Below are 11,674 nucleotides of genomic sequence, written 5' to 3'. Positions count from 1 at the left end.
TTATGTTAGGGACATTTGGTAGTTGTGTTGTGACAGATCATCCAACCAACATGGTTGTGGGGCGGACGTAGTGATCATGGCTCCCGACGGGGCAATAATCGAGCAGGCTGTTAAACTGAGCTTCAAAGCATCGAACAATGAGGCCGAATACGAAGCATTGTTAACCGGCTAAAGGAACACACATCTCCTTGGTGCCGGGAATTGCCCCCTCAAAGTCAATTCAAATCAATATCATAGAATCAAGTCCAAGTTGGATGTACCCCATCACTGCATTTTTATCTTCCGAATAGCTCCTGACGAATAAGAAAAAAGCGCACAAACTGCGAAACAAAGCCCAGTGATATTACTTAAATCTATAAGGGAAGCTCTACAAAAAATCCCTTTCTGGTCCATACCTAGAATGTGTTCATCTAGATAAAGCCGAAGAACTCTTGACTGAAATACATGAAGGTAGTTGTGGTGCCCATTCTGGTGGGCGTTCTTTGGCTCATCAAGCTGTAACACAGGGTACTATTGGCCGACCATGAAAGATGATGCCGAGTGTTACGTCAAGAAATGTGAACAGTGCCAGAAGTTTTCCCCTTTAACCCATTTGCCTGCCGAGGAGTTGAGCTTAATCACCAGTCCTTGGTCGTTCGCTCAATGGAGGCTTGATATCATCGGGCCATTGCCACGGCCCCAAGTAACAAGCGATTCTAAATTGTCACGACGGATTACTTCACAAAATGGGTTGAAGCGGAGGCACGAACACACATCCGTGATACTGATGTTAGGCATTTTATATGGAAAAATATCATAACACGATTCGGCATTCCAAGAGCACTCATTTCAGATAACGGCACCCAATTTGATTGTGGCGTCTACCAAGAATTGTGCAACACATATGGTATTCGGCCTTACTTCTCCACCCTGGCTTATCCATAGAGCAATGGTCAAGCTGAAGCCTCCAAAATGCCATCTTGGACGGCATCAAGAGCAGGCTGGAGAAAGCTAAAGGCAGATGGGTCGAAGAATTGTCGAGTGTGTTGTGGGCTTATCGCACTACTCCGAGGTGATCCACTGGAGAAACGCCGTTTGCTTTATGCTTCGAAACCCAGGCAATCATCCCCCTGGAGATCGACCTCCCAATCTTGAAATCGAAAGTTTTTGATATGGGCAGAAATGACATGATGTTGGTCTTAGATTTGACTCTGATTGAAGAACGAATAGACTGTGCCCTTGCATTCATGGCACGGTACCAGCAGCAGCATGCTAAGTCGCATAATCAACGTGTTCAGCTACGCCGCTATACACCAGGAGAATTGGTCCTGAAGAAAGTACTTCCAGCTGCCAGGAATCCGGTTGACGAAGAATTGGGTCCTAACTGGGACAGCCCCTATCAGATCGATTCAATCGCGGGAACAGGGGCATATCGACTCAAAGACATGTCTGGGAGAAGTCTGCTTCGTCCTTGGAATTCCACGCATTTGCATAAATTTTATCATTAGCCCGACTTGTGGGGCATGATAACCTGTTTTGAATATTCACCGTGTACAACTTTCACTTTTATAATTCAAGACTTCTTATCTCGCTATATGAAATTTTAGTTCGAAGATAAAAGCCTCCGAATTCGAAGCCCCATCAGTGAATGACACTTTTGGGTCGAATAAGTCTCCGGATTCGGAGCGCCCATCGTGGATTTCGCGATTGGCCCATATGAAAGCCTCCAAATTCGGAACCTCGTCCGCGCAAGACACGTTTGGGCCGAATAAGTCTCCGGATTCGGAGCGCCCTTCGTGGATTTCACGTTTGGCTAAGATAAAAGCCTCCAAATTCGGAGCCCCATCAGTGAATGACACTTTTGGGCCGAATAAGTCTCCGAATTCAGAGCGTCCTTCATGGATTTCGCAATTGGCCTAGATGAAAACCTCCGAATTCGGAGCCCCATCCGTGCAAGACACATTTAGGCCGAATAAGTCTCCGGTTTTGAAGCGCCCTTCGTGGATTTCACGATTGGCCCAGATGTAAGCCTCCGAATTCGAAGCCCCATCCGTGCATGACACATTTGAGCCGAATAAGTCTCCGAATTCGGAGTGTCCTTCGTGGATTTCGCGATTGGCCTAGATGAAAACCTCCGAATTCAGAGCCCCATCCGTGCAAGACACATTTGGGTCGAATAAGTCTCCGGATTCGGAGCGCCCCTCATAGTTTTCACGATTGGTCAAGATAAGAGCCTCCGAATTCGGAGCCCTATCAGTGAATGACACTTTTTGGCCGAACAAGTCTTCGGATTTGGAACACCCTTTGTGGATCACGATTGGCCAATGTGAAAGCCTCCAAATTCGGAGCCCCATCTGTGCATGACACTTTTGGGCCGAATAAGTCTCCGGATTCGGAGCGCCCTTCGTAGATCACGATTGGCCAAGATAAAAGACTTCAAATTCGGAGCCTCATCCGTACAAGACACGTTTGGGCCGACTAAATTTCCGGATTCGGAGGGCCCTTCGTGGATTTCACGATTAGCCAAGACAAAAGCCTCCAAATTCGGAGTCCCATCCGTGCAAGACACGTTTGGGCCGAATAAGTCTCCGGATTCGAAGCGCCCTTCGTGGATTTCACGAATGGCCAAGATAAAAGCCTCGAATTCGGAGCCCCATCTGTGCAAGACATGATTGGGCCGAGTTTGGCCAAGATAAAAGCCTCCGAATTCGGCGTACTTTTCGTGAATATCATAATTGACAAGCATAAACGTAGTTAACAAAAAATGGAAAATGATCGTAACTGAATTTATAAACATAAATTGAAACAACATGCAAACATTTAAAATAATATGTTTCATTGAATTAATCGATAATACATAATTTGCTCCCAATCTACATTAGAGTGATACAATATGTTCAGTTTTATTCGGCATCCCCCTCGTCATCGCTCTTCTCGACTTTGAAAGCCGTAAAGGGAAAATGACAACTTTGATATAGCGGCGACGCCGAATCAACGCTTGCTGCCCGGAGAGCCTCTACGGCCTGGAGAGCTTTGATCCACCCGTGCTTAAATCCATGATTCTCGCATCGGCAGACCTCCTCGGTGGGCTTTACCTTAGTCTTCTGTATCCTAACTTTTTGACCACCGTGGAAGCCTTGTTCATAAGCCCTGGTCTTTGCGGCCTCTATTGCAAACATGATTGTCGTATCTCGGTCGGCAATCGCATGACTTATAAGCCGTTGGGTCACCTTTTCTTCCATAATCGGGTTAGCTTGGCCAGCCGATTTTGTCTCGACTGTTTTGACCTTGCCTTCTCCGCGCGAGCTTCTGAGCTTCGAATGCATTTATCCTTCTGCTCTATCTCTCGCCGTGCGGCACGAAGACGCATGCCAATTTCATAGGCGTTATACAGCCTTTTCACTGCTCCATGGATGCCCTCTCGAAACACTTCGAAATCAGGTCGACCGACCATCGACTGCTGGACTTCTGGTGGAAAAATTTGTCGAGCAAACTCGACTACCACATTTGGGTCGTGCACAATTGAATCCGCTTCCGTCATCGGTTTGTTCCCCATAAAAATTACAAAACTTAACGGATGCGATGTCGCAATGGTTTCTCCTCTCGAGCGTGGTAGAGGGAGCTGTCTCGTTACTATTTTTCCCTTCTGGGTGACCTACTTTGATGACGTGGGAACTGGCATTTTTCACGTTCCCTCGACGTCCTATTCCCCATACGCGTAGGCTCGCCACCGCAATTCATCTCTGCGTCTAACGCCGCAAGGGTTCTCCTTTTTCCTCTGTTATTGTTGAATAATCTTCTTGTCATTCACAATTGTCCACAGTGCTCTTTTCCTCCCTCAATTTATTGGCTCTAAACGCAACAATGGCCCTTCCACGCACCCACGCGCACCCACCACCCACCCCATTTATACCTTACAAGTGCAGCACCCCCGAGGCGATCTCATCAATGCTAAATTTCAAAACTTGGTACCGATCATCTCATGTGCCCTAGCCACTCCATGAACTAATAGCGCTCGGCCTTTTAGATCATGCATTAACTAGGTCAAGGGAAGATTCATTAATCTAATCGGCTAGACGTCGAATATGCCTTGAGCCGATTTACTCGTTATTTTATCGAATATTCATGCACCTTTCCAAATTGTTAACTGCCGATTCGTTTATCTATTCGGCTAAATAGCAAAGACAAGCATAGGTTGTTTGATTGATTCGGTTAATTTCTCGGATGTTTAGTTTACTCATGCAACAAACATAAAAGCGTAAGGAATTTTTATTAATAAATTGAAGACAAATAGTATACGCATTAAACCAAAAAGCATAGGAGATGTTCATTAATAAATTGATTACAGATAGTAGTCATTTTACATATGAAAATTATCTTACATTTCAACTTCCAGTCAAAGTACATAAATGAAAATCTACTAACAAAAACCTACAAAAACTATGCATCTAAGATGCCTAACAAAAATCAAAATATCACCCTAATCAATTTTCAAGGTCAGACTCTAGCAGCTCAACGTCCACTTGCTTGTATGGAATCGGCTGCGCCAATGTCACATTCGCGGCAGTGAACGCTTTGAGCCAGCCGTGTTTGAAGCCCCGATTCTCAAACTTGGGCACTTCTTCCACGTAGTTTTTCAAGGCGGCGTCCTTCCCAGCTTGGAACACTTTGGAAATCTCGAAGTCGGCTAATTCCTTTGCCTTTCTCGACTGTTCCAAATCAGCTTCAAGCTTAGCGATCGCTTCCTTGGCTAACTTGAGTACATCTTCGCTTGTTTTTGCCCTTTCTTCGGTGGCCAGCCTTAGTTGGTCGGAATTCCTCGCGCTCTCGGCCTCAAAGTCAGCTCTCGCACGTTCCTCCGCTGCTTTCGACGCCTCGGAATCGACTCTTTGTGAGGCTTCCAAAGCCTTGCTCTTATTATTTTCAATTTCGACTTTTAACAAGCCGATTTGTTGTATAGTGTCATGTTGATGACGGCCGATTTCAGCTATCCTGCCCACCATTTGCAAAACAAGAAAATAGAGTTACGAAAAATAAGAAAATATATATATATATATATATATCTAGGCGGAGGACTGTAGATAAGGCATATACTAATAAGGCCGATTGAGCGGCTAATGCAATTGACAATAGATCTGGCTCCGCTTGAAATGTGGCTCTGTCAACCGGTAAGAAAATTGAGGAGGCCAGGCTTAAGGCCACAGCCGGGTCCTTCAAAGGCGACGCATTAGAGGCAATCGGCATATTCTTTATCCTTGGTTGAACAGTGAATGGAACGACCAAGTCTGATTCCTCAATGCGCGGCCGTTTATCGATTTGGTTTTCACCAGAGATGGCTTCTCTCCCGGCGGGGCTTTTTTCCCCCCTTTTCTCAGCCTCCCGATCCCCCTATTCTACCTGCTCTGTCTCGGCCATTTCGGTCTGAGCCGTTTCTTCCTCAATAACAGGCAGAGAGGACTCAACGACGGCAGTGGGTGGAGTTTCCGATCGGATGGCCTCGGCCCTCCTCCAGGCGGCCATCTTTTCGGCGTTTTTCCTTCTAGCAAGTTGCGTGAGCGACTCCCCAGTCATATTCTCAGAATATGCGCAGAAAAATTCTTCTAAGTTTGTAAAAATGTCTTCGAATGAGATGTCCCCCCGGCCTGAAGTCGATGGAGGGTTGGACGAATTGAGGCCAACTTCCTTGAAGGCCAAGTTTATAGCCTCGTCTACCTCAACTTCTGATTAGTTTGGCTCCTCGGCGACCCCTTCGGCTGCTTGTTCTTCCACCTGCTGCAAATCGGAGGCTTCCAAACCAATTTGCCTTAGGTTTCTAAAGTTTGGGAAGATAAGGGCCGTAAGATGCTCTTCACCCCTCGGAATTGGAATGTTGTCTGCCGCCGAAAACGTGGCGTAGGTCGGCTCGTATCTTAGAAAAATGTGGGCCGCCCTCCCTTGTTTCTGAAGGCTTGGACGGCCAAAGAACTGGAGTGTGATTTTAATGTCTGCAAGTACGGCGTCGTTGGCTGAAACCAAAACTTTCTTCAAATCGTTGCCTGCATAAACAAAACGGTAAGTACACAGAAGAAAGGCCGAATAAATATATAATAAAAAACAATTAAAAAGAGCTATACGGCCTCCTGGTTCGCCTTTTCATCTTGGCACGGGATCTAGGCAATCTTCACCACCGAATTCCCAGTTACCTTGGACAACGACCATTACATCGTCAACACGCTTTCCAAAGCTGGCAAGCATAGTCACTAAGTGATGATCGGTATCCTTGGCCCTGAGAAAATAGCATCCCAGCCGGCCAGTAGATTTGGCTAAGGCATAACAATGTCGAATTGCAGGTATACCAAGATTAATCCTAAGGTGTCGGTTCAACTCTATAATTTCCATTGTGATTCGGAAAAAAAATTACATTAGGTTGGGAAAAGATTAGAACCCAGTGTCGAAGGACGGCCCTTAAAAATAGGTGAAGGGGAAAACGGACTCTGCCCTCAGCAATTGATAAGAGCGGAAAGATGATTGTACTTTCATCAGTCCTCTCCATATCAGTGGTCCTGTCTGCCACGAGTGACAGATGAACGTTATCGGGGATGGAATAATGGGGTCGGAAACCGGAAATTAGTTCTCGAGAAAGCAGTTCTTTCAAGTGTTTTTCCATCCTAGCCAGCCTAAGGATTATGCAAAACTAAAAATAAACAAGGAAATGGGATTCGAAATGAAGGAGAAGAGAACTTACAAGAAGCAGAAGAGACAATGAGAAACAGGAGGAAGTTGTAGAGGTTGCGAAATGAAGATATATCGAAAGGAAAACCAGAAGCTTTGAGTATTCAAAAAAACTTACTTTCGAAAGGACAACAAAGTTTCAAATCGCATTAAATGAAGAAAGCATACGAAGAGGCGGGAAGATGTAATGATGCCTGAAAAGCGTGTGTTCTGACATGCGTTGGAATGAGGTTAACCACCATTCTTTCCTTGACTTTTCAAGTTCGAAACCAAACATGCCGAATAACTAGCGTTAATAGGATGTTTGGGGGGCAATTGTAGGAGCCGAATATTATGAAGGCAATAAAGCCGAATAACGGTATACGGATAATCAAGGACATAATTTGTATTCGACTTCATCTTGGGCGACCCCAAAGCCGAATATATTAATCGGCCGTGGAACCAGTCGAATAAAAGCCGAATACATAAGCGTGCAATGGATTAAGGGTGGGCCCGACCCTGAGGCCCAAAAGAAGAATATAAATAGAGGAGTATCAACCAAAGAAAGGTAGGTGAGAACAAGTAAGTTTAACTTGAGATATAAGAAACCAAGGGAGTATACACTGACTTATCCGTCGAAGCACCCTCGCCCGGAGTGTTCATTCCTTTTCAGGTGACTAGCTGAGGATCACGAGCGTCCTACAGGATCCAAAGAGTATTTCCAAACCACTTCTCCACAACCATGTGTGCTTGTTTTTTGTTTTTTTTTTTATTAATTTTTTTTTGAATGATTACATCTATACTATATATAGGTATGTAATGTATAGGTACATAATGTATAGTATACATAAATATGGAAAAATAGGAAATTAAATTGTAAATTATGGGAATTACCATAAAAGTGTTCTTTTTTTAATTGAATTTTAAAATAGATTAGTACATTCTCTTTTTTGAAAGCCATAAATCATGAAATAATTACCTAATAGAATTTTGTTTAATTGTTTAAAATTAATAAAATCAAGAAATTAAATATGAAATTTTGAAACTATGATAAGGCTTTTTGTTACAACAGACCCACTTGTTTCCGCACTACAGGAAAAAAACACTTTTAGTGGTGTTCATGTTAATCACCAAAAAGTGTAATTTTTGTCATTAAAAGTGTCAGCAACGCAAAAAAATAATAATAATAAAAAAAAATGATCATTGAATCCATGTCAGTAAATGATTCGGCGACCAAATAAACTATGGTCACTTTATGAAAGAATCAGTGACCAAATATTTTAGTCATCAAACACTAAAAATTTCGTTGCTATAAATTAATATTTAATAACTAAAAGTAGCCTTAAGCAGATGCTCATGTTAGGTTTTAGTGACATATAAACACGTCACCAAAATATCTTTTAATGTTGAAGCAAATTGGTTGCTGAATGTCAAATCTTTTAGCACCAATCAAGTTTTTGGTTGCTAAAAATCTATATCCTATTTTACATAGATTTTTAGCAACCAAATCAAATTGTCACCAAAAGTAAATTAACAATTGAAAACTTGTCACAAAAAATTCATTATTTATATATTTTTATAATTTTCCTATTTAGTTCCTAAACCTAGAAAAAACAATCCAAACCCAAACTTACTTTTCTTGTGCATCATTTCTAAACATACACGCAATCAAAAAAAAAATGAAATAAATTAAACCACTCATGCAAAGCATCCAAAATATAAACTTAATTCAAAAGTAGTAACATATTAAATATAAGTAAAATATCAAATCCATCTAACATAAGTACAAATTTCTTACAATCTGAAACTTCAAACATGTACATTCACAATGTCAATGTGAACATTAATGTGCACTTCACCCTTATTATTGGAGAAATTACAATTCAGCCTATATTTTCAAAATAAATTTCAAATCAATGATAAATTTTATCAACTTTAATAATTGAAATTATGAACTTTTCCATCACTGTGTAAAAAATTTAACTCTTTCAACTGATTAACAATTTTCCCTAATTTATTTTGTGTGGTCAGCTTACTTCTACTACGTAAATTGTGGTTGACATCAATATCACATAAAGTACCATGTCAGGGAGAAAAAAAATTTATTAGAGCTATATGGTGTGGTTAACATATTTTCACCTAACCATCATATATATATATATATATATGTATCTCCCACTAATCAAATAAGTTGGTCCTACATATTACATTTGGAGTTGTCATTTTTTGTACATATTGTTTTTGTGTTCGTGACATTGCATAATATTGGCGAAATTACAATTCAGCCCATATTTTCAAGATAAATTTTAAATCAATGATAAAATTTATCTATTTTAATAATTGAAATTATAAACTTTTCAATCACGTCGTAATTTTTGGTCTTCCAACTGATTTACAAATTCCCCTAATTTATTTTGTGTGCTCAGGAGCTTCTACTGCATAAATTGTGGTTGACATCAATATCACATAATGTAACCATGTCGGGGAGAAAAAAATTTCATTGTAACAATGTGGTATCTCTAATTAATAACATATTATCACTTATTCATCATGTATAGATCCCAACTTCACTATGATGACCTGAAAGTCGCATGGAAATTATAATATTGACATGGATAGATGGTTATAATTAAAAGGTAAAATTCACTCAATCATGTGTTAAGTTATAGTTAATTTCGACAAGAAATAGGTTCTGGCAATTTGGGTTGAATAATGTTAGGAATCATAAAAAAATATCATAAAATATTTCATGAAAATTCTCTACTATTGGATTACATATACAATAAAATACCATACACTAATCAAATGATAAAAAAACCTTCTTCAAGTATTTCATAATTTTTTTTAATGATCCGTAACATTACTCATTTGGATTGGATGAACCTTATTTGGATTAAAGAAAAAATTACAATTATGTATATCATTATTTAATGACAAAAATAGAAAATAAAAATTACAAAAGAAAAAACTTGAACATGAAGAACAACTTCTTTATTAAAAAAACATACAATACAATTATGAGATCCAATGTCGAAAGAAAGTACAAGCCCTTCCCCAAACCTCCTGGCATTGGCATACTTGCACATGATTATTGCAAACAATAAATAAAAATTCAAAATAAAAAGAAACTACTTATTTCGGAAATTGCCTGTAAGATGAAAATTGGCACACACACTAACTACTTTGGTTTGAACCAATAGACATGAGCACACCCCCCCCCCACCAATTTCTCAAAATTCAAGTAAGATGACCCAACAGAACAAGCTGTGGCCTCTTCACCCAACTTCTTCCACTGCATGACCTTTCTCATCATCTCCCCTCTCTCTCCACCCATCAACTCTATCACCATTCTCTAAACTTCCTTCTTCTTAACATCGCTGTTTATCTCCATCCCTACACCTCATTAGCTGCAACATGACCAACAATTTGTCTGTTGCTCGGCAAAAAATGGCCAACACAACATAGGGACCCCACTGCAAATACTTTCAAGATTCGAATTCCATCCACAGTGTGTCAAGAAACCTCTAACTGATGGGTGATTGAGGACTTGTTCTTGAGGGCACCAACTTGCTAATAGACTCCTTTCTTTAGTCTCACTCACAAAATTCGGTAGAAGAATCGCTGAGTCACCAACAACCAAATCAGGCCTAATGACCCATAAGAATGTTTGGTTGCTATTAGCGAGACCCCAGGCAAATTCAATCAATTGTAGTGGTGTCATAACAGTGATACTGCCAAAGTTGACGTAAATGACTGAATTGGGTTGTTTCGAGTCAAGCCATGAAAGACACTCTGTTTCTTCTTTCCATAGGCTTGATCCAATGGAATTCAAGTGATTTTGTGGGAATTAGTCGAGGAGAAACTGAAGAGGGCCAATTGGGTATATGGGTGGGTACATTGTTGACAGTGCTTCTAAAACGTCATGTTCAAAAGCGTCGAAGGTATTGAAAATGATGGTCGAAGCTTTGTATGCTTTGTCAATTGCTTCCAAAACGAAATGAATCGTGACATTCAGTTCAGTGCCGAATAACTAGCGTTAATAGGATGTTTGGGGGGCAATTGTGGGAGCCGAATATTATGGAGGCAACAAAGCCGAATAACGGTATACGGACAGTCAAGGACAGAATTTGTATTCGGCTTCATCTTGGGCGACCCCAAAGCCGAATATATTAATTGGCCGTGGAACCAGTCGAACAAAAGCCGAATACATAAACATGCAATGGATTGAGTGTGACAACCCTCACCTCCGATTAGTGGTAAACTGTGTTTGAGCATGATAAGTAACTGATTAGAACGAAATCCTAATCTGTTTGTATGAATGTGTTGCTTTAGTTTCATTTATACCTATTTGTCATTTAATGATCTGTTCATATTTTGACTTCGAATTGCAAATCGAAAGCCTCATCGGCGACCGATTCAGAAATTGATTAGTGTTATATGCTAATTAGGATTTATGTGATTTTATGGTAGGTTTAATTAAAATTTGATTTGGAATGATTAAATTAGATTAATTAAAGTTAAATCACAATAGTTCAAGTAAATTACCTTATTGCCATTAAGTGGACAATTCTTGGCCATTGTTTATTCTCTTTAATACATGTTGGCACACCTCTTTTCATCCATCTTCTTGCCAAACCGTGAGAGAGAGGGAGTGTGAGGAAAGAATTGAGTTCAACTAGAAATTTTGCTTGAACATAGAAGAATTGAAGAGGTTTTGCAAAATTGAGCTAGGATACTTGGAATTCAAGACCTAAGGTAGAAAATTCACCCTCTTGATTATGAATTTGAGTTGTTACATGCATGGTTCATGAGAAATTAGTGATTTGAGTCAAGAATTAGCTTAATGTGTTAAATTAAGAGTCCATTCACGCATGCATGTCCATATCATGGAATTTTGGGGTTGTTTTCATGAAAATTCTTACATGCAAGTTCATATTTTAGTTGTAGTCCAAGAATTCACCATGTTTTAAAGTTCAATCTTGCATTTGATCATGTTTTAGAGCAT

At 40.4% G+C, this 11,674-nt stretch overlaps 1 pseudogene; it reads right to left on the bottom strand.

Moving 5' to 3' along the window:
* Positions 1 to 4,463: 4,463 nt before the first annotated feature.
* Positions 4,464 to 11,247, bottom strand: LOC114274684 (7-deoxyloganetin glucosyltransferase pseudogene; annotated as a pseudogene).
* Positions 11,248 to 11,674: the final 427 nt, after the last annotated feature.

Source organism: Camellia sinensis, chromosome 3 (assembly GCF_055761805.1).
Source record: "Camellia sinensis isolate YWXY chromosome 3, ASM5576180v1, whole genome shotgun sequence".
Taxonomy (NCBI): domain Eukaryota; kingdom Viridiplantae; phylum Streptophyta; class Magnoliopsida; order Ericales; family Theaceae; genus Camellia; species Camellia sinensis.
The sequence above is the reverse complement of the archived record's forward strand: the minus strand, read 5'-3'. Positions and strand labels throughout refer to the sequence as shown.